Source organism: Anas acuta, chromosome 3 (genome assembly GCF_963932015.1).
Source record: "Anas acuta chromosome 3, bAnaAcu1.1, whole genome shotgun sequence".
Classification (NCBI taxonomy): domain Eukaryota; kingdom Metazoa; phylum Chordata; class Aves; order Anseriformes; family Anatidae; genus Anas; species Anas acuta.
This window is the reverse complement of record NC_088981.1, coordinates 18202427-18229413: the sequence shown is the minus strand read 5'-3', so window position 1 is coordinate 18229413 and position 26987 is coordinate 18202427. Positions and strand designations below refer to the sequence as shown.

The 26987-nt window shown below is 40.4% G+C and overlaps 1 protein-coding gene across 1 annotated transcript in view; it reads left to right on the top strand.

Moving 5' to 3' along the window:
• Positions 1-15678: 15678 nt before the first annotated feature.
• Positions 15679-26987, top strand: part of LOC137853514 (left-right determination factor 2-like) — a 58874-nt gene continuing 47565 nt past the window's right edge. Inside the window, exons 1-2 of the mRNA XM_068675945.1 lie at positions 15679-16061; positions 24216-24334. The gene's annotated coding sequence lies outside the window, so the exon portion shown is untranslated. The remainder of the gene's footprint in view (positions 16062-24215; positions 24335-26987) is intronic.

Sequence of the window (26987 nt, the reverse complement as noted above, 5' to 3'; positions counted from 1 at the left end):
CTTTATTTTCAAGGCTGCCTTGTGCAGGGAGTTTCCAGATCTGAAGATCAACATTCACTGTTTCACGTGTCTCAAACTGATAAAAATATTCCACTCACAAAGTCTTGTAACATCTTGTACTAAGACACTTGGAATTTACCAATTTATATATTGCTTCATATACAGGGCTTAATTTTGCCACTGAACTGTGGGACGCGCTACTGCCATTAGAAAAGCATTGTTTGGGTGGGGAGAAATGCATACATCTGCTAAAAGTTTGGCTCAAGAATTGTATAACTCGTGAATTGGCATTCTGCTATTCCACTCTTTCTGGTTTTGTGTGTTTTTTTTTTTGTTTTTTTTTGTTTTTTCCTGATACAAATGGCATTATGTGGAATGATTTACAGAAGAGTCAGTTACTACAGTCATGTTTCATATGTGATATTATTGTTTACTATTGGAAATAATCAATTTCTGACTTCTTGGATTAAATGAACAGCATTGTTGAAAAATGTGAATTGCCTCTGGCTTCATTATGGCTCGTGTGCCCATGATCATGCTGACACCTACAGTTTATTATTAATCTTGAGCAATTTAAGCAAGGAATTCTGAGGCTCATTAAGTTGCAAAATGTAGTTATGCCTTTCATGGTCCTTCTAAACAAACAATTTGTCTTTTACATATATACTGCTTCTTAAGGATCATCTAAATGATGCTAGAGTAGTATCATTTTGTTTCTTCAAATATGTGTGCATTTGTGGAGAGACTTGAGAGAACGAAGTTTTCTGTTAAACATGAGAAGAGATTAGTACTTAATTAAGCACCCAAGCCAACAGTGCAATAAAAAAGGAGGGAGTTCAGCTTCCTAAACCTTGAACTATTATTTTGAGAGCAAATTCCAAACTGTGAACCACTGGAGTTTGTGTTGTAAATGTTATATTGGCATTTTGTACTGCCCATAATGAGATGAACCTACACTTCATAGCATTAGCTAAATCTACCTGTCCTGGACTTGTCTTTCTGTGGAACTTCTTCATGTGTGAAAGGAAGTCAGTTTTAATTTTGATACTCTATGTAGGGTGTCTGTCCTGTGACAGTCACGTTGATCACAGGCAACTCTATTGGGTTTGCCACGGATGTGTCCATGGATTGCATTTCTGTAGGGTGTAACAGCTATGGGAATGGAAGCATCCACCACCTTGCCCTTGTAGTAGGGCAACTGGATGCACGCTGTTCATGCCACTTTTCTATATCCCTGCTCAAAACACAGTAATTAAGCCAGAATCATTTTCAAGCTGCATGAGTAAGAATGTTCCTGCAGTGTGCATTTTTAAACCCTCTATTAATGGAGAGATGTTTTATTCTTTGCTAGGCCTTTTATTGTAATGGTTAAAGAGGTTAATGGGACGTCTTGTGTTGAGACTTTAACATTAGCTCTATATGACTGAAGAAAATTTTGTAGTGATACAACTGTTACGTTTGTTTAAGACTGAGCTTTCCTGAATGTATAAGCTCCAACTGCAATATATTAGGATAGTTCTTCACTCGGAGGCACTAAAATTTTAACCTTTTTGTTTGTTTGCATGCAAATAATCATTGGTGCTCTGCATTGTCAGAGTTGCACAATTCCCAAGTTTCCCCCAGTTTCTTATTATATGTTACTGAGTTGAAAATAAGAACCCATGTCCCCCTTCTGGGGCTGTGTTCTAGCAGTGCTTGGGTACGCAGGAGCAGAGGCCTCTTTCTCATACTGTCTGCTATTTACCTGAAATTGTTATTTAGTTCCTTTAAGTCACAGCACTACGATGCAGCAATCCAGCTACCAGAGATTCTGCTTCATTGCCATAGACAATTTTAATTTGGCAGTTTTCTTTGACTGGAACTTTTTAAGACATGATTTTTTGTATTTAGCCTTTCTGTAAAATACTCCATATGCTGTAAAAGAAGATGCATCATCACAGAATTGAGTCACATGTTTAATTGCAAATGACTTGAGCTTACTGCATTTCGGTGTAATTCTGTGATGTCCTCACCAAAAATACAGCACATGATTATTTGTAAGCTTGCCATATCTAAGAGGAAATTTGATAAGGCTTTCAGAATCTGCATTGTAAGGCTAGTAATTGCTGTGATCCAATAAGGGAGCCCTCCGTGGTGGCATCACTCGAGAGAGTAAGCGTGGTGTGACTGCTGCTGGTTTCTCGGATCACGCTGTCTAATGAAAGATTAATAAGGGGATGATGCTCTGTAACAAACATCTAATACTGCCACCAGGTCACAAGTTTGATTTGAACCAATCAATAAAATTCATTCTCCTAAAGGTAGCTAATGATAGCCTGCTTATGAGAAATGAAATGGCCTGCAATCTAAGACAGCCTGCGAGCTCTTATTGTGTCAGCCTTAAAGAAACAGCATTCATTTTGTTATGCCATCCAAACCTCAGAAAGAAAGAGTTTAAAATCAGGGGAAAATATTACGAAAACTTTTTTTTTTTTAAGATTTAAACTCAGGAAAAATTTACTTAGGGAATCCTGAAATTAAAATTAATAATAATTTTAAATCTCTGGAATATAAGGAGGAAAAAGAAAAAAGTCTTCCATTATCAGAGTTAATAGTATCTGAAATAGAAATGGGTGCTTGATTTGACCTCAGGGTTCAAGGATGTGGTGGTTTTACACTGCTGGGCAACTTCGGGATGCCATCCTTCCCAAACTGAGCCTGCGGGGGCTGCCCACAGGCAGCAGCTCTTCATGCACTGCTCCCACACGGCTCCATACCACGGGGTCCATCCCCCCAGGAGCAAACTGCTCCAGCACGGGTCCCCCACGGGTGGGTGGCAGCTCCCCCCAAACGCCTGTGTGGGCTCCTCTCCATGGGCTGCAGCTCCGGCCCGGGGCCTGCTCCTGCGGGGGCTCTCCATGGGCCGCAGCCTCCTCCAGGCCACATCCACCTGCTCCACCGGGGGCTCCTCCACCCACGGGGGGGCTGCAGCGTGGAGATCTGCTCCATGTGGGACCCATGGGCTGCAGGGGGACAGCCTGCTCCACCAGGGGCCTCTCCACAGGCCACAGGGGAACTGCTGCTGCCTGCCTGGAGCACCTCCTGCCCTCCTGCTGCACAGACCTGGGGGCTGCAGGGCTGTTTCGCACTCCTCTTGCCCAGCTGCTGTTGTGCAGCAGGTTTTTGTTTTGTTTTCCAGTTCTTCAGTCTGCTCTCCCAGAGGCCCAACCAGTATTGCTCCCTGGCTCAGCTCTGGCCAGCAGTGGGTCCCTTTTGGAGCCACCTGGAGCTGGCTCTGGTCTGACATGGGGCAGCTGCTGGGCTCTGCTCACAGAGGCCACCCCTGCAGCCCCCCTGCTACTAAAACCTTTCTACATAAACCCACGATAAGGGATCAGTTGTACATGTCTGTATCCTTAATCCTAGCAGTAACTCACAAGCCTCACTGTGGAAGGCAGCGGGTCTGATCCTCCGCAATGGCATGTTGATCCATCTGGGGAGAAGGGGAAAGGAACTGGACCATCATTCTTCTCACATTCTTGCACTCACAGAGAGCTAGATGATTTTCTGATGTAACTTAGATTCTAAAGTCTCCGAAGTTTTCCAAACTGCACTATGGGAACTTCTTACTTCTCTATTTAAAGTGTCTAAATTGTATAATGAAGGATTCTGATTTTCACAGCAAAATAGTATTGCTGTCCTCTATGTATATATGGGACTATACTGATGTGTCTCCAATTACTCCTTAGGCATAAGATATGATTTTTTGAATTGTGAAAATATTTACAATTTATTTCCTAAATGAAATTAGTATTTGCTTAAAATTTAGGATATTTGGCTCATGTGATAATTTCTTTCTGTCTAGATAAGTAGCACCATAAACTTTATAAATATTAGCATCAATTTAATTAACAATGTTATGCTCCTAATACCTGGAACAACTTGAAATTTGTCACCAAAAATATCAATTTGTCATGAAAACCTGAAGTTTTAAAATATCAATATCAGATCTAGAAAAGTCATTAAAAGCCAGGATGATGTTCATGCTAACATCATTTTCCAGGAGCACGAGTGCACCAAAACACTCCCTGGCAGTGAGTAAGCAGCCTATTCGATGAGTAAGCCACTCTAAAGCACCGAATAGCAATTCTAATAGCAGCTCCAGTCCACTTTTACACTGTAGTAAGAAGGCTGTATATTGCCATTAGATGACATTTCTTAATGTTTAGCTTTCTAGTTTTTATCGTACAGTAGGGGTGAGAACGAATTAATCACCTCTGGCTGCAGTTTGAGGTTACAGCCAGATCTTTGTTTTAGTCACTGAAGCAATGCCCTTTTTGTTTTCTTCCCCTCTATATATTGATTGCATTTTGCTTCCAGACTGCGCTGTGATCAATTGCTATCATGTTTCTTGGATTAACTCAGATTTCTCAAGTTTTCTATTTCCGTTTCCTTTTTCCTATTCCAGTAAGTGCTCTAAAGTTTTAAATGTTTAAACAGAAGCTGCTTCCCATAAAGCTTAGGATTTACCAGGATCACTTCCTAGAAGAGGAGCATGATCTAATGATCAACACACACAGCAGATGGATGCTGCTGTTTTCTTACCATACTTGATTTACTTTGGTGGCCTTGGACTGACCTCTAACCTACCTATCTGGAGACCTGTGAGGATTAACTAAACAAGCAAAGTGCCATGTAATGCTTAATACTTTAAGATTATTGTACATTCACTGTCAGCCTCGGATATGAGTCTGTGATGTTACTGGGAGAAATTGTGCTTTTTTGGTGATCCTGCCTGAAGAATGACGGTGAGGTTCCTAATGCCAGTAACACGACTTCGTAATTGCACAGACTTTAATTTCATGATGCAATAAAACTCTGTCATTTCTGCCTCTCTCCAGTAGCTGATATTTTTGCTAAAGTTTCCTGTAAAGCTTGCAGAAGAACAGAAGATTATCTATAGTTGTGTGGATCCATTTTGAAATAAATTTCAGGATTGTTGCTATCAATAGTCTTGGAACCAAAGATGGAAAAGGGAGGCATCCACAAGATAAATATGCTAAAACTGATGTCTAGAGAAATAAAAAGTAGTATATAACGGTGGTCATGTTAAATTGAAATTATTTACTCCTTAAATAAATACTCAAAGTAGTGAATTTTGTTAGCTTGATAATAGTTTGATCAGACATTTCTCTTTCATAACAGACATTTTACTACATCTTTAGCATTTATTTTATTCCAACTAATGTCAGCTGGGTGCTCAAATCGGACTTTTCTGTAATTGCTCTGTTTTGATTTAATTTTATTTGAATAAGAGTGACAAGCCCTTATATGTAATAAATTTCATTCTGATTAGCAGTTTGCATCCTGACAGAATATGTTAGTGTTTTCTGTGCCACATCATAGTGATGGCTCATAGTCATCCCCTGATGGACTAATACACCCTATTTTTTCTCCTCATTGGTTATTTCCAACTTGTCACAGGAATTCATACGCCTGTGTGTATGACTGTGTACTTCATCTAATTTAATTCTGCTGCTGTTATTGCAGTTATCCATTCTCCTTTGGTGTGGAATACAGTATTCCTTTGTATTAACAGCTTACCATAGACCTAACTTCTGTGCCAAGGTCACAAGGGAAAATATTAAGCATATCCCAAGACAGATACTTGAAGAATTAACCTAGCAGTTTCTCTCCAGCCTTGTACTTCTGTTGTTGTCCTCTTTAGCCAGTGCTACATCCATGCAGAGACATATATTCCAAATTTTCCTGTTAACTTTATAAATGAGTCTGAGGTTCTACAGATCATGCTAAAGTGTGAAAATGAAGTGGTCAGAGAAGCCTCTAAGAGATTCCAGACATCCTTCAGGCATTTGCAGAGCAGCTCCACTCAGACCACTGTGCCATCACTAAAATTTCCAAGCCAAACATTGCTTTTAAGAAGACAATAGTTACTTGCTCTGACTTCACCTCCAAGTAGCTATGGCTTTACTTTGGAACTGGCAGAGTTGGCATGCATTTTTGAGCACCTTTCAATAGTAAGCTAGTGTGTATCAAGTTCAACTTGCAGCATCCATATGCACATGCTTTATTCTGTCAGGTCTTGAGCTGCTAAGGGTGGAGACAATGCAGCCTCTTTGGCCAATCTCTACCAGTGCTTCGCTGGTGAAAAAGTTTTTCTTTATATCGGGCTGGAACCTTTCTTATTTCAATTTAGGTCCTTTTCTTCTAGTCTTTCTGCCACACACAAGAAAGATGTGGACCTGCTAGAGAGAATCCAGAGGAGGCCACGAAGATGCTCAGAGGGCTGGTGCTCCAGCACCCTGGCCATCTTGGTGGCCCTTCAGTGAACTCACTGCAGTTTATCAACATCGTCCTCATACTGGGAGGCCCAAAAATGGATGTATTCTTAGTGCTGTTTAAAGTGTGCTGAATTAAGGGAGATAATCACTTCTCTTGATCCCCTGGCTACGTGCCTGGTGATGAAGCCCAGGATGCTGTTGTTGTTTGCTGCCAGGGCATGCTATTGGCTCGTGTTCAGGCTGCTGCCAGCATCCCCAGCTGTCCAGCCAGTTGGTCTCCAGCCTGTACTGCTGCACGGGGTTTTTCCTTCCCAAGTGTAGGATTTTTATTTGTTCTTGCTGAACTTCATAGCATTCCTGTCTGCCCAACCCTCTAGCCAATTTAGGTCCCCTTGATTGGTGGCCCTGCCTCCTCCAGGTCATTGATAGATGTAAAAACAGAACAGATCTCCTGATGTGGACCTGTGCTGTACTCTACTTGCTACAAGACTCTAGGATGAGGACAACCCATTAGCCACTACTTTCTGAAGCCAACCACCCAACCAGATTTTTACCAATTACATCAATTCATCAATATAACTTCTTTTTTTTTTTTTTTTAATTCAATTAATACATTAATTAACATTTTACTGAAGGAATATATTTAAGCCATCACAGTGAAGGACCCTGATAGTCCAGATAAAAGAAAGCTACGGGTAATAATACAGCTTTTAAATCTAAACTTTTAAACATGGATTGATTTCATTTATTCTTAGCCAATCCTGAGATGAAACATCTCTGAAACTGGATGCTCAGTGGAACACTGTGTAGACACACCCAAGTTGGTGCTTCATAATGATAACTTAAATCTAGTGAGCTTCGTTAGCTCAGGTGAAGAGCTGTGTGAACCACGTTACTTCTGGGCTCAGGCTTGCCTGAGAATAAAGTGGCCGTGTTTCTGTGCTGTCACTTAGGTGTGGTGGACTTCAGCTAGCATGCACATTACTGTACTAAGTACCTCTGCACCTGTGTCCTGATTTATCTGCAGAGTAGGTAGCCCACACAGAAATTTGACTGAGTTACTGTCTACGTGCTGACAATGGAGTCTCTTAGTAATTAGGTGGTTGAGTCAGAACACGTGTCTTTTTAGTTCATATTTTCCAAGGCAACCTCCTATTTGAATTTTGCAAGTGATTCGGCAAATATAAATGGAGTCATTTGGTAAGTTTGCTATCTGATGTCATTTGCAAAGCAAGCAGATTTTTAAATGGCCCTGTTTACCTTTATAGTTATTCGCAATAGTGAAATAAATGGTGAGGCAGGAATCCCTTTAAAACTAGGCCCCGAACATTTTGGTCTTGATTTTGCTTTAGCAGAAACTTCTGAAGAGCTTGCCACTAATGTCAAGGGGAACGAGGTGGGGCGTGTCTATAGAATATAGACATTACGTAGACTGGTAATGGTATGATGGTGGGTGAATAAAACTGGTTTATTTCACTAAATGTTAAGTGGTTTGCCTGAAATCACTTTCAATATTATTTCTTGTTCTCTATGCAGTAAAGTATGTAATTAGGGAGCATGTTATACAGCAAACGTAGTTTGAAAAATTGGTTTTTAAAGCATAAAAGAGGCAGTGACTGAAGTCCTGCCAGGCTCTATCGAATACTCACATGCATTATATTGTAAACATAATACGATTATACTGTATGTTGTCATAATAATTGGCAGTGGTATTGGAGCCAGTCACTGAGTGCTTCGTTCATGTGGTAATAGATGACAAGGGTTACGAAGTTTGTTGGCAGCAAACTTGTTTTCCTTTCTGTTTTTTGTAGTAAATTGGTTCCAAAACAGTGGGAAGCTTTTTTGTTTTGTTTTGTTTGTTTTTGTTTTTAACCAACTGTCTTAGGATCCAGATGCCTTTATCTCTGTTTAATGAGATTTGGGACATTCTCCTTAGAAGCGCTGTTCACCCAGTGCTGTCACAATGACCGTGTTGTTCATTTGTCTCAAAGCACAGCGCTGGGACAACGGCGACAGGGAACACTTAGCAGTGATCAGTGGCACAGAAGGCCGGATTAAGTCAGATTCATTAGGATCCAGGGCTGAAGGGTAGCATGAGTCAGGAGAGAACATGAAAATGGAGCCTGGAGGCCAGCAAATAATTTTAGGTTACTGGGGAGGAACAGCTCATCTGTTAGTCTCCGTAGGTTTGACTCTAATCCTAACTCACGCAGGCCGGGCTCCTGGGGGCTGCTGGGTGGCAGGAGCTGCTCCTGGTGTGTTGGGATGGCAGAACTGGGCCACTCACTGCAAGGGGCCCGCAGGGGCAGGCAGGAGAGGTGACAGGTGGGGAAGGGGCAGCTGTCCCGCCGAAACTTCAATACATTTCTTACTGCGGTAACCGCCGGCGTTATACAGGGCAAGACATTCTTACAATTGCTTTTAAGATTCAGGCCATATAAACAACAGCTCTCTGCAGGACCCTGGAAGAGGATTTGTGGTGGCTTGAGGCATTCACAACAGGCATGCATTTCAGTTATGATGGAGTGAATTTCACCTCATACAAGTTCAACAGCTGAGAAAATGTTGCCTGTACCAACTTTTCATCTTCCATCAAATTCAGATTATAAGACTCAACCACTTAGCTTCGTATTGCTGCCAAATCATCACCAGCACACACACACACCCTATTCATCACCATTCTTTTACCTTTACGTATATCCTGCACTTTTGCCAGTTTGAGTCCTGATCCAGCTCTCCCTGACTCCGTAGTACACGTTACAGCCATATGCTCCCACCCTTCCCAGGCTTCCATGCCTTTTCTCATTCCATTGATGTGCCTGTCCTGTCTGTCCCTGTGTCAGTCATTTTTCCATTTCTTCATTTCATGTCATGTACTTCTCTTGATCTCAAAGTCCATTTATTTCAGTTTTCATTCTCAATGTTATTTTGTCTTTGTTCTCAGTGATACTCTGTAGTGCCTCATTCTTGTTCAGATATTTCCTTTGGATTTCCAGTTGCAGAATATGCCACTGCCACATATCCTTAGTTTTGCCAGTAGGACAGGAGTTGCAATAGAATCAGTACTACAATCATATCTTGTTCCTACAAAGCAGAAGAAAGTTTATGCTGCTTTGCACCAATGTATACACTTTGGTTGTCCTTCAGAACACCAGTGTGGTCAACAATCTGCCCAAGTAGTTACAGAGACAGGATGGTGTTCAGCTGCCATGAGATGCCTACCTGTAACCAGCACTTAAAAACATGGTGTATCAGCAAGTGAAGAACAGCTTGTTTAGGTCAATCTTCAGAGGGAAATGAAAATCAATAGGATAGTTACCCATAGTGATATTCAACCTGGCCTCTATCACTCTTTTTCCTCTTGAAAACGTTAGCAGATTTGTGATCTCCTACATGGTGTGGTGTTTCTCAAAGCATGGGGGATTTAGCCCCATACTGAGTCGTAGGGAAGAGAGATGTGCTTAAACCACTAATATAGTTTGGATTGCTGTCTTAGAAGTTCTTTCAGGATTTCCGATCCAGGGGGTGTCCTTGTATAACTGTTTAGTTCGTGAACATCTTTTAAAAATCACCACTCTGGATGGTTTAGTAATTTAAGACTACGTTGAAACACAAATTAAATAGTTGTTAAATACAGTGTCTCAACAATTTCCAGTTAGCACAAAAACGAAAATTGTAATATTTTTTCAACATTTCAAAGTTTTTATTTACATGCTGGGATGTCAGCCAGCATATGATGAAATTGCTGCCATTTTTCCTCATTAAGATGTACTAATATGTGCGTGCGTGCATTCTATGCAGTGGATTCTCAGCTCAGGTATTATAAGCATTGCAAACTTCAGATGTTCCAAGTGCTTTTCTCCTCAATATTCCAATTGTTAATTATGTGGCTAATCAGCACTTAAAGGCAGAAGTTGCATGCAAAGAGTTTATTCATCCTCTGGGGACTTGCTACCAAGTTCTCTCTCTACACAAGTGCCCTGCCCAGTAAGACACACATGTGATTAGCTGTGTGTGATCAAAATAGAATCAAAAAAGGAAAGTTTTCATAGCATACAAAGTAGCTGGAAATTGCTTTTTGAAAACTTCTGTGATTTTTTTTTCAGTGTACTTTACACACTGGGAGGGGAAATACATTCATGCAACAGTGCCTAGTACTGGAATTAGGACTGATTTAGCTTGTATTTTAACCATGTAAAAAACTCCTGATGTCTCCACAATCTCTTGTGACTTTTGTCCACTCTGCTGCTTTAGCAGTCAAGTTTTTTCAACCATGAAAAATCTTGAAGGTGCAGCTGTGCTTTGCCACACCTCTTTCTCTGTAGGAAATGGCAGAATGGAGAGAAAGGTTTCCTGTACCAGAGCCATTATTCAGAAGTTGTGCCTGTTTATTCCTCTGCAGTGGAAAATTCAGAAAAGGGTAGGCTTGCCATTTCCTGATATTCTAAGGTAATATGCTTGAAGGCATGCAGTAACCTAGCCTTAGGAAAATACACTCTCAAATGTTTACAGATTTTTTGTACCCCATACCAAAGAAGGAAAGGAGCGCACAGACACAGCTTTTCCTTCATGAGTCATCTTCTTCCTCACAATTCTGCTTTTGATAAAATTATTTGGAAAGAGACTTAAAACTCTTTTCTTCAAAGTGACACAGTTTATTAGAAATCTGAAAGATCACGAATTAGCTTCTGCTTCTTGCACATTGATATATTTATCCCTATCTCCAGAGTCAATTCAAAGGACAGATGTAGAGTGTGTGAACATGAGCATTGCACCACTTCAGAGTCACGCTAAACTCCGTGGTGAGGAGAATAATACCATGCCCTTTCAACAAGCATTGTGGAAAGTGTTGGCCATCATCCCTTAAACAGTACATTATCTGCATGGCTCTTGATCATCTGTCCTAGAGCAAAGTTCATTAGGTTGAGGAAGTATTGTTTAAGTGCAATTGATCTAAAAATATATCAAAAGGAAACAACTGTATGTGAACAAATTATGGAAAGGCTTTATATAGTCTTGTTGATGTCTATACATATATAAACAAGGAAGAAGGACCTTATGACATGGCTATTTCTGGAGAAGCGGAAGGCCTGACTGTTGTTGCACCACACACAAAGCCAAGTAGTTGCTACTGAAGAAATTGAGTGGAATTTAAGAACTATTAAATCCCACTCAACTTAGATAAGATTTAGATATTTAGACTCAATAACAATTTAGAACTATTTTTGTAGTCTTATGAACTCTTTGCTTCAGGTTTTGCTTCCATGAAAATCACATATTAATCTCAGTGGAATCAACTGATTTTTGCTTCCTTCCCCACCCCATACCACTTCACTCCTTTTTTTTTAAACACAAACTATTTAATTTCCTTTCCAGAGAATACTTGTTCTGATCATAAGCCTGAGGATATGACAATCTTCAGTGATTTCTGGCAGATCTCAACAGAGAATATTCCAAAGCGAGTGATGTCAGTTGACTTCTTCAGAAGAAAGAGTAAAACATATTACAGTATCTACAGGAATAAATAATTCTGGAAGGGACTACTAAGTCAGTTAATTTGCTCTCTGTATCATAGGTCATTATTAGCCTGTACAGAATATTTGGTGTCCAATTGCAGTAGTAAGCATCTATGTGCTCAGCTGCAACACTCAAAATGGTGTCTTGACTTGAAGACCTCAAGAACGAAAGATGCCATTGAGAATTCCCATGGTAATTTAAGTTATAAATAACTTGTTATTTAATGTGCCTTGATTCCTACCTGAACTTTGTGTTTGCACTGAGGAGCCCTGTAGGAGCCAGTATTTTCTGTGAAACATTAAGTCAAGCTAGTTAATAATGTTAATAAATGAACTTTAAGTCTTTTCTCTGAAAATCTCACTGTAAGACATTTTCTCTGCATTTTGTATGCTTTTCATATTCTCTTTTGAAAATGTTTTAAAATGTGAAACTTGGTGTGGTGTTTCACCGTAGGTTTCACTAGTGTGCATATAGTTTTATAAAGCTTTTAGGTCAAATCCCTTTGCATTTGGCTGTATTAACTCCTGTTTAGTTTGAATGGGATTGGTTTATTAACTGGTCCAAATTGTTGCATATGGCTATCTTCAGCTTTCATCCTTACTTATATTTTTATTAATCTCTCAAATCTTATTACTATGGGTATTGATATCTGTTTCCAAATCATTGATGAAAATGATAAGCTCTAAAGCACATTTAAGTTACAGGTCTCCATTATCACTTTCTTATGTTTTTCTGTTTTTAGTCCATTTAACATATTTTATTGATATTTTGTTGTGCTAATGTTCATAATTGGAACATCATACACTCTTAAGTCAAATACTCTCCAAAATATATTACATCTATACAATTACTTCCATCAGCTAAACTTCTGTCTCATCAAGCAATGTAATAACTTTATTTTACAGGATCTATTTGCCACAGAAATGTTAACTGATTTTAATTATATCCCTGTACATTAGTTTTTATTAATATAATTTTATAACAGCTTTACCATTTTATTACCTGGAAGTAACGTCAGCCTAACTACCCATTAGCTCTCTGAGTCATCCTGCTGGCTTTTGTTTTTGTTGGCACAACATTAGCACTTTTCCAGTGAAATGGAATTTCCCTAGAATGCCTTAATTTATTAAAATAACCATGATTAGTTCTAAGGCCTTCTTAGCATTAGTTGTCAGGTGTAAGGTAGATGGATCGGCTGATTTTGAAGTGTTTATTTCTAGTACCTGTTGTAGAACATCCTGCTTGGAAAATACTTGGTCATCATCATGTGACATAAGAACATCTTTCCAAACAGAGAATAGAAATATTTCTAAATTTTTTTGCCTCTCCTGCATCACCATTAGAAAATTTTGTCACCTCTATCTGGCCAAAGGTTTACATTACTGCTACAACTATTGTAGTATCAATAACATTTTCTAAATACTTTGTGCTGCATTGGTCCTGTCAGCTCTGGTCTTTCTACTCAGGAGTTTAGCTTGCCTTATTGATTTCTGCCCTTCATGACTCCTAATTCATATAGATTATCACTGTTTCTCTTTATTCTTCATCACAACTGAGTAGCGAAACAAGACACCATTTGTAGCCAAAATTATCCTTTCCTTGAGTGTGGCATTACGACTTGTTGCACATCCTAAGAATTCTTCCTAAAAAAACTTCTCACTTGACTTTCTCACCTCAATTTCAATCATCATTTTAATTACTCTGTGAGGATAGTACACTTATAAGTTCCTGACAACTGTAACACATATACCACCCTCATGGCTTTATGCTGGAGCATGTCCCTCATCTCTCCCACTCATTATGCCCATTCAGTGTTTTTTTCTGTTGTTGTAGGGCTTTTTTTAGCATTTAAATCAGGTGAATCATTGCACAATGTTCATGAGTAATAATAATGGCATCATTCTTTTCCACTGGTGACAATTCCACGTTCTCTGGCTTATTACCACTTCCACCCTCAACATGTAAATGTCATCTTTTAATACTCCTTACCACAGTCATTCAATGTCTTCAAGGACTGTTGGAGCACGCACAGTGTTTGCCTTCTTACCGGCTTCCTCAGGAGTTGCTACTTTAATATTCTCCTGCCTGCTCCAGCTTGTCTCCAGCTCAGACTGGACGTCCATACCTCTCAGATGCCTGCTGGCTGTCCATGTGCTCCCATCCTCCAGTGCGTTACAGTGTGCTGACCACCAACCCATCAGTGCCACACCAAAAACTTCACCAGTTTGCTGCCGGTGTTTTCCATTTCTCTGCAAGCAATATAGTACATCAGAAGAGTGGAGATAGGGGTAGCACTTGCTCCATCCTCCCTTAGGGTTTTTCTCAGCGGTCAGATTACCATGGGGACTGAATTTTCATAAAAAGTCCTGTTGGTGAAGCCTCCCCAGGTCACGCACTTATGTCTGCTGTCCACCTGACCATGCTTGCTCAGAGCATAATGCCATGTGTTCCAGAAGTGGTGCTGCAAAAAGGAGGTTCAGATATCACAATATTGAGTTCTCTATCCAAAATTTTCACCAGTGTGCCTTCCATACTAGTATACCAGCAGAAATCAAAACTAAACCTCAGTTTTCTGATTATTATTTTTTTTTGAAGCAGGTCTTCCTCTTTCTTAATTTTATGCATTTTGCCTCTGCAACTGAGACTCCTGCATATTTGGAAGATGTATCACATTTTTATTTGAAAATGTTGAATAATTTTATTTCTTATTTTAGAATAGGGTGTGGTAAAAGATGGGATGATATGAGTGTTGATGGAACTATACCATCTAGCTATAGATGTTGGTGTTACTAAAGATTACTCTCCAGGAGTCGAGCACGCTGCATGTTTTGCAGTGAGCACTCAAATTTGTTCAGCACTCAGAAGCAGTAGCCAGCTGGAGGTGATAAACAAAAATTGTGATTAGAGCATATGTCCTTGCTTCCTTATTTTAAATCAGATGCCTTCCAAGGGTAGGGCCCTCAGTGAAATTTTACCCTTGGACTTCCTCTTGCATTCCTGAAATAAAATTATTGCAGCTGAAGGCTCTCCTATCTGCAGCAGATATGACCAGCAAAACCAGTGTTTCCTTAATACATATATGTTGCAATAAAAACTTTTTATTATTATTATTAATTTTGTTTTAGTAATATTCCCACTTAGACCTGCCCCAGGCTAAAGAAGGAACCAGAAGTAAAGAATTATTTCTTTCTCTAAGTTTTATTATGTAGAGAACTGAAATACTGATAGATGATGAGTAGAGAGGGAGAGAAAGCCGACAGAATTCAACTGCACCTATTCCTTCACGGGCTTACAGCCTGTCTTGTAACTGAGGAAGGAGAGGAACAGTAACCAAAAGAAACTAGAATGTACAAATAACTTTAAATAGAGGTTTTTCTTCCCTTAGTTACTTTGTGCTCTGTTTAAAGTGGACATCTTACTACATAAATTTCACCTATTATTTTCCAGTGACAGAGACTCAAAACCCAGTGATGACTGAGTGTCACACGTTTGACCTGTGGTCGGAATTATTTGGTCGAGATCATGTTGCTAAAGAAATCTTTAGATCTCATGAATGCATAAGAACATCAAGTTCCTTCCAGAATAAAGATCACAGAAGGACTTTGTGCAAAAACAAGTACAGTCCTACTGTAGCAGCAGTATTTTACTTGACATGACCAGTGCAGAAGAGTACTAAGAGTCCCAGTGATGGAGCCACAGTTTTTCTGAATCCGGACTTGTTTGGATGTTTTGAAAGAGAAAATGAAATTGTCACATGGTTGCTGATTACATAGTGAGTGAATTGTTTCTAACTACGTGTGCTCGGGGAGATAGACTCGGCAGCTGGGAAATCCCCAGCATGTGACTGGTACAGCTGTGTCTGACAGCGTGATTAAGCCTTACTGCGGACCTGAGGATTTCACCAGGTTGCATCTGTACCTGTGGGTGTCTGCCTGTTGCAGCATTCGAGAAACTGCCAAATGTCTTTCAGTTTGCATCAGCTTTTGAGTGCCTGAGCTCCTTGAGCTGTGCTAATCTTTTGCTGATAAAGCAATGAGGAAATAGAGTCCCAAGTGCAGGGAGGAAGAATTTTTCTCTTCAAGGGTGACTATGGTATCTTTAAGTCATCTGCATAGGTGCCATGCTGCTAAAGGGCATAAATAAATGCTTAGGAAAAGCAGAAGCTGGGACTTCTGCTTTTCTTCAGGCTATTTTTATGCTTATCCATCTGCATCTTGTTCCTGTGTTTTCTCCCCCTGTGGCATCTTGTCAGCAATCGAGATGGTAAGTTGTTTGGGACAGGAGCTTTTTGTTACTCTGCTACGGTGCCAAGGGTAACAGGATTTGATTCCCTGTGGGGCTTGTAGTATCTTCTGTAATATAGATTTGTGATTTCGGCTAAGAGTTCATTGGGTGACTCATTCTGACCTGGTGCATCGTCTCCAGCGTCAACGCTTCAGGCAAAGTGTCCCACGTTCACATGGGCAAAGGGAGACAGATGTTGCGTGGCTGAGCAGTGACCCCTAGCAGGGCTGCAAAGCAGGCATCCTGCTGCGTGGCTGAAGGTGAGCATCACCGATAATTGCAAAACATCACTCTGGTGACTTCACCTTTTAGTAGTCAGACTTTTTCACAATTCTGCCACTCCCTGGAGATTTTCTAGTGCACGGTAAGCTTCACTTGTCTCTCCCGGTTACGCACTCGTAGCACAGCCTGGCAGTGACCAGCCAGCTCTGTGACACTGCAAGAAACCATTGCTCCTTGGTTTTAGCATACTGATGATACAGTCCCTGCACTCTACTAAGAAATTATTCATACAGAACAGAATAATTCAGTTAGAAGGGACCTACAAAGACCATTGAATACAACTGCCTGACTGCACCAGGGCTTACCAAAAGTTAAAGCACATAAATGAGGGCACTGTCTGAGTGTTAGGTCAGAGGCTGGACTCGATGATCTTGAGGTCTCTTCCAACCTAGAAATTCTGTGATTCTGTAATGCTTCCAGGACACTGACAGGCGTGGGACGCCAGCCACCTCTCTAGGAAGCCTGTTCCAGAGTTTGACCGCCCTCATGGTAAAAACATTTTTCCTAATATCTGATTTAGGGGGAAAAAATGCATTGAAGCACCATTTTACAAAGTCTTCTATCTTATGAGGGGGGAAAAAAATGCACAAATTTTCACTGTAAAGTATATGCAAGATGGTGTCACTTAATAATACATTTAGCCTTTTGCTTCTCAGACTTATCATAACTTTATTTAAATGCATGATGTCCTGGTAGAAGCTGTAACAGCTCTGGTCTTTCTCTTCCATCTCAACTCTGCTGATCGTGGGTTGGATTGTAATGGTGCTGCTTTGATCGTCCTGCCAAAGCCTTGCAAAAAGTTTAAAGCATGTTTTCCTCCTGAGGCATGCTACCTTACATTTTCTGAGACCAAGGAGGGCTGATGTTTAGCAATTGTTTCAAAAGGCGAAATGGGGAAAATATTGTTTGAGAGGGTTTGGGTCTATTTTGGGTTTATTTTTATTCCTGCAATTTGTCACACATTATGGTGTAAATGTCTGTGGTGAAATGCTGTAGCATGTTAGCTTTATCTTCCCTAATTGTAAATGTAAATGTTGTTTGTTGACAAAATTTAATGGTTTTACTCAGGGTTGCTTGTGCCCAGCTTTATGTTCTAAGTGGCAGAAAGATAGTTGTACAAACAAATGCAATTGTTTAAAAATATAGAACTATTCTATTTATAGATTGCTATATTCCATATTTATATAATACTTTTTATATTAAAATAATAACCCCTTTATGAGGCCTTTAAAGGTACAATACTTCAGAAATCCCAATATTCTCTGCTATCACTCATTTCGTATTGAAGCACAACCTATGCCTTGGTCAATCTGATTAATTAATCAAAGGTTAGTGAAATTAATTAGTCAAATATTTGATAGGGCATGTAGTAAAGATTAGCATAACAGAAGAAGAAAAGCAGCTATTATTATTCCCCCTATTAGTTGCTTCCTAATTTCTGTATGCTTTTTATATATATTAATCTGTGCTGTGTTTGAGGAAGTAATCAGGTAAAAGGTCAGAAAGGGTTTACGAAAGTGAATCACTGTACACGGGCAGTGTGTGTTCAGTGTATTTGGACTGTGCCTACCTTTATTAGTTTGTTAGCCACGATAGCACAGAACCTGACTTAAGAGGTTCATTAGGTTGCAAATCAGTTGAGTAGATATGTTGTTGCAATGTAGCTGTAAGGACTTGAATGGAAAATTATATAGTTCATTTAAATTCCACAGATAAGCCATCAGTCAGTGCTAATTTAGGCCATGTCCCCAGAATCTCTGAGTTGGAATTGAGATAAGAGATATTTGCGTGACAAAAGTGAGATGCAGGGAGCACGAGTATTGCTTTCTGATCATGAGATGGAGAATGTGCTCCCTTCCCAGTTTTCGGTGACTGAATGCAAGTGGTGTAGCCTAAGGACATGTTACCTCCCCAGATTTGTGTTAACGTGCATAAAATGAAGTTGGGGTTGGGGACAGGGCCTCTGTGACTGCTGGAAAGAGCCAGGGCAGCAGTCTCGGTCATGCTTTCCTGCCCTTGGCACTAGGTGTGGGGAAAGTGCCACAGCTGGAGTTAGGAGAGGGCAGGCAGGGAAAATCTGATGTAAAATTGCCACCAAAAATTGTAATCAGAGTGGTGGAAGAGTCTGGTTGTGTTTATGTGATTTTTTTTTTTTATTTTTTTTGCTTAAGTCTCCCAGGGCAAAGTTGACATATTTCTGCATGTTGCAGCCTGCTTAGTCATGTGTCTAATGCGCCTTGTTCTCTGTGACCACCAGCTTATATAATGCAGAGGGGTTTAACCAACCTCACATGCTTTACCACAGTGTGATGGGTCACTTGACAGTATGAAGAACACAATATGGTAATTAGGAAGTCTTTTCTTTCTTCTCCCCACCTCCAAAATAGACGAATTCGTGCTTGTGGAAGAGCACTGTGCTAGTGTTTTTGGGAAGTGACGCTGCCTCTTCATCTGCAGAAGAGATGCAACACGTACTGTTACACTGCAGGCTTTCATCACGCCATCACACAGCATCTCAATTCTCACTTGGAAACGCAACTTTTAGGGCTGAAAAAGCAGTTCACGCCAGCTAAGGCACTTGCCCATTGTTAGTGTACCTTCTGGGTAAGACTAAGAAACATTAAAACCAGAGAATTAATTCCCTGTAACATCAGACAGAGATATACGAAGATATCAGTACTGATGCCAATGTGAACCCTGTTCTGCTAGAGATGCTACCTTGTACTTGAGACAGCCAGGATGCTTCTCATAAATCACATAGTCTGAACCTTTAAAACTGGAGATACAGCTCCACGTGCAGCTGTGGTGTAGGAAGGGGACTGCACAGGCAGGATAAACCATCACGTGCCTGGGTACTGCTATTTGGAGTGAAGGGGCGAGAGACGGTTGTGTTAGCAACACCTGTAAATCTGCTTTAAAGTATTTGGAAACCAGATCCATGCTTAGGATCCTGTCTAGGAAAGCACCACAAAACTCCTGCATGGTACTTAACAGCTGAAAGCTAAGCAATTCCATTGATGCATTTCTGGACCGAGGCCTCTGGTTTCTTCCGACGAGTATAATTGCAGCTCCTCTGACCTTTAGTTGGCTTAATGCAGGCATCCAGGCTTGAAAGTTGTGCATTGTACTAAGGGAGTTCGAGTTTGGTTTTCTCTTACTACACCTACAAGTGGAATGCCAGTCTGATGTGCTCAGTAATGAAAATAAACACTGAGCAGAACAAATGGAAGCACTGTTGGACGAAAGGGCTCGGTATAACTTTGGCATCATAAAAAAAAATCTTCAGGATGGCATTAGAAGATTTTTATTTTTACATTTTTTAAGTTGAAATAAATTTATCTGTTTTTTAGCCTTTCCTCTTCAGGTGATATAAGATTGATATATATATGGAACTGAATGGGTTTCAATATGTTTTGAAGGGTATGTCTTTGGAATTACCCCACAGCACATCTGTGGAGTATTGCTTCAGCAGACCAGATGCTAGACTCAGAGTACTGCTTCTAGCAGACCCTGTGTTTTCTGCAGCTAAAATAATGTTTTAAAGCCTAATTTGGAATATGAACTGACAAAAGTGGGGAAAGAGTAAAAGGCTCTGTAAAATGTCTGTAGTTACTTGCCACTGAATATGCAGACATTATGCAATTAAAGTTCTTAAAAGTTGTTTTCCCCTCCTCATGGACACAGAGCTTACCTCTTCTTGAGATCAAAATTTACAATATTCAAGAGAAAAATTAGGATTGTTGATCCCCTCATCCCTCCCCTTTTTTATAGTTATTTGCATAAATTCTTTCTCTACAACTATATGCATGTTTCATAAGCAATTGTATCCAAGGAAAAGATTCAGATGGATAAACGTGTGTATGTGTGTCTGAGGATTTCATTAATAACTGTCAAGGTAAGGCTTCCTGAAATCAGGAGTTTTTATTGATGCCCTTTATTTTACTTAACTCATGTTACAAAAAATTGCACTTTGAGAGATAGGCATGCTTGCCAGCAATTTGGGGGGGGGGGGGGGGGGAGGGGGTGGAATGACACAGGTTTCTCAAATATTTGGACTAATGGACAATACTAAGTAGTCTGGAGAATGGGGAAGCACATATGTAGAGGGAAAACAGCTGAGTTCGGGAATTTAAGTGAGAGCCACAGCATGAGAGGAAAATACACCTTGGGTGAGAGGAGGAAAGCTGAGCAAGAGCTCTTGGGGCAGCATCTCCCTTTACCAGCTGGGGGCACCTTTTAGCTGTCTCATTTGTTTGATTCTTGCACAGCTGGAAAATATCAGACTCTCTAAAAGGAGTTGTTAGTTTTATCTTGAAAGTATAGCCGATAAATAATTTGTCAGTTCTGGTTTCTGCCTTCTCTCCACGGGAGGCTTTTAGCCCTTCAGCTAGAGGATAAGTACTCACACAGGCCGAGTGCCTGTATTTGGCACAGCTGAGAGGCTGAGCCTGTGGTGAGGAGCACAGCCTGGAAGCAGTCAGAAGTCTAAAACTGATCTGGCATTGATGAAGAAAGCTGCTGTGCTCTCAGCAGCAGAGCTGCTGGAGAAGGATCCCGCTCCCCGCCCGGCTGCTCCTCCCTGTGCCCCTGCCATGTGCTGGTGAGCAGGATGGACGCGGGATGTGAGGCTGGGGGAAGGTCTTAAAAGGACAATTAATAGTACTTACTGAATCTAGTAGTTACAGCTAATTATTATTTGTGAAATTGGTGGTAACTGAACCAGTTATTTTGTTAGAATAAACATCTGTGCCAGTGTCTTCTAACTGGAAAGAGCTCCACAACACCGAGTTTTGTCTAGGTGCTCAGGGTAAAGCGTTAAGAGCTGAATAGTTTGGATAGTGCCCAAGTTAAATGTGCTTCAGCAGTGATTAAAGGTCAGGTTCAGCTTCCCCCAGGCTGTGGATTCGCACATACTTCCTTCTCATGGTAGTGTCATCCCCAACTGTTCCTCCTTGCTTGCTTCCCATCCTTACCTGCGTATTGATTTGTCTCAGTAAACAGTTTGTGTGGCTGCAGAGTGAATTAGGTTGGGGAACTAATCCAACTCTCTTTCTCCTCTCTTTTCTAGGGGGTTATTTTCCTCAATACACTTCAGCCTGTGCCCATACCAGCAGTTTTCCTGGCACAAATAAGGCTGTGGTGTGAGGTGGGTATAAGCCAGAGGGAACAAAGTGTTAAAGCCAGTACTGGTGCTGAAAGAGATGTCTGTAAAAACACACCTTGTTTTGGTGCAGAGGAGCAGGAAACAGGGTGTAACTGACTTCACCAGGCGATGTGGTTGCATGTGGTCGCTTTTGCTCAGAGCAGCGGCCCAGATCTGAGTGCCTGTGGACCTTCATTTGGATCCTTTTTTTTCTGTAGTGGGTTCAACAGAAATTTCACTGCCTCTGAACTCTAGAAGAGTGTTCTGTGCTAGACCGAAATGGACGTAAATTAATTCATTGATGGGAGAAGGAAAAAAAAATAAATTCTGTACAGTACTGTTGTTGTTCTTTTGTTGTCGCATTGTCCTTTTCTCCATTCTGTCCTGAGCACTGCTGCAACAGGAGCTGCAAATGGCCTTTCCTGCTGCACAGATATATATCCCTTCCAGGTTTCACCTCAAGTCTGCCACTTCTTGCGCTGTAGATCATAGCACTTGAGGACTTTGGCTGAGGGACAGCCCGTTCACTCCTTTCCTGCGTATCTCACAACTTTGCCAGAGCTGTAGTTCCCTCAGGTAAACAGTTTCCTTGCCTTCCTTTTTCCAGGGGTAACAGTAAGATTTTGCTCTTTTTCTAGTGCTTTTTACTTACAGCTTGGTAAGCACCTTCTCATTTTTCACACGTAAAAATAGACATAGATGACTGAGTGCATTGGTCTCCATCAGACTTTGGAATAGTTAAATACCACTTCGCCCCCCAACAGAGCCTTAATCTGAAGGACTTTTCATCTCCAGAGTACAGCAATTAGGTAAGATTTAATGATTTTTATGAGCCCAGAAAGATGACAAGGTGTCATTGTGTAAAGGAAAGATCTGCATTCAGGCTGGAGTTGTGCAATTACGCTGTTAACTCTTGGAAAAAAAAAAAAATCACTTGCTTCAGGCCACTGCCTGTCATCTACATATTAGCAAGATACCTTTCCTTCTATCAACTTAATTTTCTTATTTTTATTTTTGTGTTATATGTCTCTGGTGCATGATTTTCATTAATTTGGGCTAATTTGCTCCTTAGATAGAACTAATGAGACAACCAAATTCTGCTGTATGTCTGCTTGCCTCTCTCATTCCACATCTGAGGCAACGCTGACCTGTATCACATCTCCTATTCCAGTCGTTAAGTTCATCCTGTGCTATTCTTGCCAAAGTCCTACAAGGCTGTCCTGGTACAGTGTAGATAGATGCCTGCTAAACCCCTTTAAATTTTAAAATTCACCTCATCTGGACCCTGAGGGGAAGGAGGCTCATCTCAGCATCAGAAAATGGGAGAAACCTCTATGTTGAGGTCAATGACTTGACTCAGAAACCTAAATGCGATCAGAGTAGTGCTCTAGGTCTCTGGAAATGAGAAGGTAATGATATTAAGGAATAAACAACAATAATCAACCCCTAATGTTTTCTTTATTAATTCTGTAACAGGTCCCTTTCTTGAAGTCTTGCTCTAGTTTTAACTCAGTTCTCAGGTGGACAACTTTTGCATCAAAGTTGATGCTATTTTGCCTGACTGGAAAAGCAATGTTCAACCTAATGGCTCGCCCCCTGCACTGACAGTGCAGTGCTTGTATCCATGTCCTAGGATGCGCCACGCTTAGTTCTCACTGTGCCACACAGTACTCCAGCTTCACGCTGTTGGATTTCTCAACGATGAAGCAAGGAGTCTTCTCTGCCAAATGCAGCACTCCCAGTTGCTTACATTGTGCTGTCCTCTAGTGGTTAAAACATTCTGCTTGCTGTCTGATAGCAAAAGCAGGGTCTCTTCAGGCACTTCCTTCTGTTACTCACATTTAAAGGTTGTTCTTAAGGCAGCGCCTGGCTTTGTGACAGTTACCTAATGATGAAGTTCATCATTCAGTTTCAAGGTTTAGCTTTAGAGTTTTTTTTGCTTGCCTGTTTTACACTGCCTTAGCCAATCTTCTACGCCATTTCTTGAAGTTGCAAGTAGAAGAAGAGTTGGAAAAGTACAAATCAAAGACGAGATTTGAGCTATCACTGTTTCAACTGTAAGATTTTGGTGAAACTTTTGCTGTCATTCTTCGCTACCCTTTTTGTATGGTGAGGGGAGTAAGAAAGGGGTGAAGTAAGAGCTACTTCATCAGGCTAGTTGAGAGCTGTTGATGAAAACGTCTTAAATGCAGCAGATTTTCAGTGTAAAAAACAGTAATGCATTGTCTCATATGGTAGGACCCAACCACTGTGAGAAAATCCTGTTTCTGAGGTGGATTTTTTATATAAGTTTACATGAAATCTGTAAACTTTTACCCTATGTAGATCATATGATTTAAGCTTCTTTTTCCCCACTGTGAGTTCTTATCTAATGTAACAAACTTCAAAAAGAGGTGAAGGCCAAGGCAAAAACAAAAAACATTTTAAATGTTTTTTACTTTTTATGAAAGTATATTAGGATCTATTTTCTTAATACACCTACATTATTAAAACATTAGGCCAACAAGTGATTAAACACTAACCCTTAAATAATAAAAAAAAATCTTTTTGGTTATTTAAAAAAGTAGTAGTAATTTCAAGTTTCTGGTGTCCAATTAAGTGTAATGATATGCAGGACTAGGTGGAAATTCTACCAATTACCTTGTTAATAAATAATAACTCTTCTAACAGAAGACAATTCACATGCATTTTTCTGCACTCTTCTACAGGAATAGGTGTAGAAAGAGAGAAACTGGAGAAACCAAGTACCAACTCCAGTCAACATCACTTCACCCTCCAACAGAGCCTTAATCTGAAGGACTTTCCATCTCCAGAGTACAGCAATTAGGTAAGATTTAATGATTTTTCTGAGTCCAGAAAGATGACAAGGTGTCATTGTGTAAAGGAAAAATCTACATTCAGGCTGGAGTTGTGCAATTACGCTGTTAACTCTTGGGGGGGAAAAAAAAATCATTTATGGGCCACTTTCTGGAAGGAGCCACTGCTGACTAGTGATTACAGCTCAGAGCAATCCAGGTTTGCTTGTTTAACCACGAGCACTAATTGCCCAGTGGCCATCAGGACAGATCACTGCTTTATTACCAAGTTTTTATCTGACAAGACCAAGTCATTGCTACAGTGTTCTTCCAGCATCTAACAGACTGGTTCTTAAAATGGACACTATTTTTTTGGTCTGCCGTCTGACTGTTGGTAATGTGGCTTTTTTGTAAGACCAGGCAAAAATCTTGGGATTTGCCTTTATACACTTTGAAGCAATGCTTTGCACACTCTTCTGTGCCTGTGCCCTGCACTACATTGCCATTTGCCTGGGTAGCTCACTTTGGATTTAACACGGCTTTCTGATATGCCGGTTTTTGAGACACTAAAGCATTGCTTAAACATGTGCATTGTCTACCACCACACCAGGCCCTGGTGTTAGCTAACAACATTAGTTCAATTAAACATCCCTCCCCAGTCTGGTCAAGGCATGAGACTTGCTGACGACTGATTTGCTGCTGTTAACAGTACTTGAAATGACACTGTGCATCTCAGGTCAGTGCCATGGACCTGCGTAACTCAGCTATGAGTAATGCTCACCAACAGCTGATAATTGATCACTTACAAGCATGTGACATGTTAATGAAGCCAATAGTCCTCGCTTACATTGTTAGCGGAGAGAATATAATCATAGAACCATTCAGGTTGGAAAAGACCTCTAAGATCATCTAGTCCAACCCTTAACCAAGTACTGAAGTCCACAACTAAACCATGCTACTAAATTCTACATGTATATCTACACATTTCTTGAAGACCTCCAGGGATGGTGACTCAACCACTTCCCTGGGCAGCAACAGTTGGCCAATGTCATCAACCCTACATTACAGCAATTCCAAGACATCTCTCTCAAAAAAAAAAAAAAAAATCCAAATTAAAAGCTAGGCCTAAGGCACCTCTAATAGTTCTCCAAATGACACCTATTCTGCCTTATTTAGATACCCCCTTTAAAAACACAAGAAAAGCAATGTTTTATGAAAACATTTAAAGAACTAGATTCTTGTCCAAAGGTTATTAATTTAAAAATGCACTTAGTGCTCAGAACCTGACATTCAGCTTTTGATTCCTATCAGCTTTTGATTCCTATTGCTATAGCTCCATTGCTTCAATGGGATCTCTCTGGCTTTCCAGTGACATCAAACATGGTCTAAAATCAGAAGGGAAAACTATTTGCTATAATTTTCCAGTCACTTAGGGATATTGAGAAATCTCTGAATATATTGACGTAAAGCCTTCCTCAAAGTAGATTCCAGTGATGTTAGCCATTAAAATCAAGCCCAGAGGGCAACTGGTAGTTAAGAAATGTTTTATTTAATTCAAGCACAGAATTAATGTTGATCAAAGTTATGCCAAGCAATTTTTCCTAAGCAGCAGTAAGTGCCTTGTGGACTTTCTTCTTTACTTTTGTAGTAGAAGTAGCAGCAGCACACTTGAAAAGCCTTGCAAGGAAATGCACAGTAGAATGAAATATTTTAGCAGAAGGCTCAGTACAAGACTTCAGTCTCCTTCTATGTTTTTTGTATATTAGGGTTCTCTCTATTGCGGCTTGATATGCTGTTCACCTTGTATGAAAAAATCCACCACACGCGAATAAGATAGAAAAGGAACCAATTTGACAGAAAGGAAATCCAAGAGTCAAAGGAGTTTGTCTTTGACACAACATATGTGAATATGAAAGGCCACTTGTTCAAAAAGTAAGTTACACCACAGAGCATGAAAATCCCTAAGAGCCAGCACTGTGCGCAGGTCAAGTGTAGTAGCTGAATTATTTATTTGCTTTCTCAATTAGTGTACTTGTAAGTGTCCAATATTTCTGAAGGCACCCACATGGGATGAGGTACTGCAGCAAAGGGTGAGTTAGAACAGTCAGATTTCTGATCTAATTAATACAAAAGACTGTCTCCACCTTCTGTCCTCACAGCTGTATGAAACATTCAGAGACAAGTAAGAAAATACGGATTCTTTGGGTTTTGTTTTCCCATTTGAATCCCAGTCTTAAATGCCAGTATGTATTCAGGGTACAACATCACCTCTAGTAAGACTGTGACTGCTGAAAACAAAGTAAAATAAAAACAACACACATCATCCCCAACTGTAATACTGAAGCAAGAATATAAAGAAACATGATGCAAATCCATGTCTACTAGAAAAAGGCTCTGCCCTTACTTTTTAAGAACCAGGAGCTGTGTACTTAAAACTAACAGGATGGGCTTATCATCTGCATTATCAGAGTTCTTGCAGCAGGACAGGTCTCCTGCTTGACATTTGCCCAGAGTGCTCATCTTGAGAAGGTGGAGGCAGTCCTGCAAAGCACTAAACATCTGAACATATTCATCTATGGCACAAGTTCTACTCCAGTCTTCCAATGTTGCTGCTTCACAGATGTGCTAATACAGGTCAAGTTTGGGAGCTAACAGTTTAACAATGAGCAGGCAAACAAACACAGG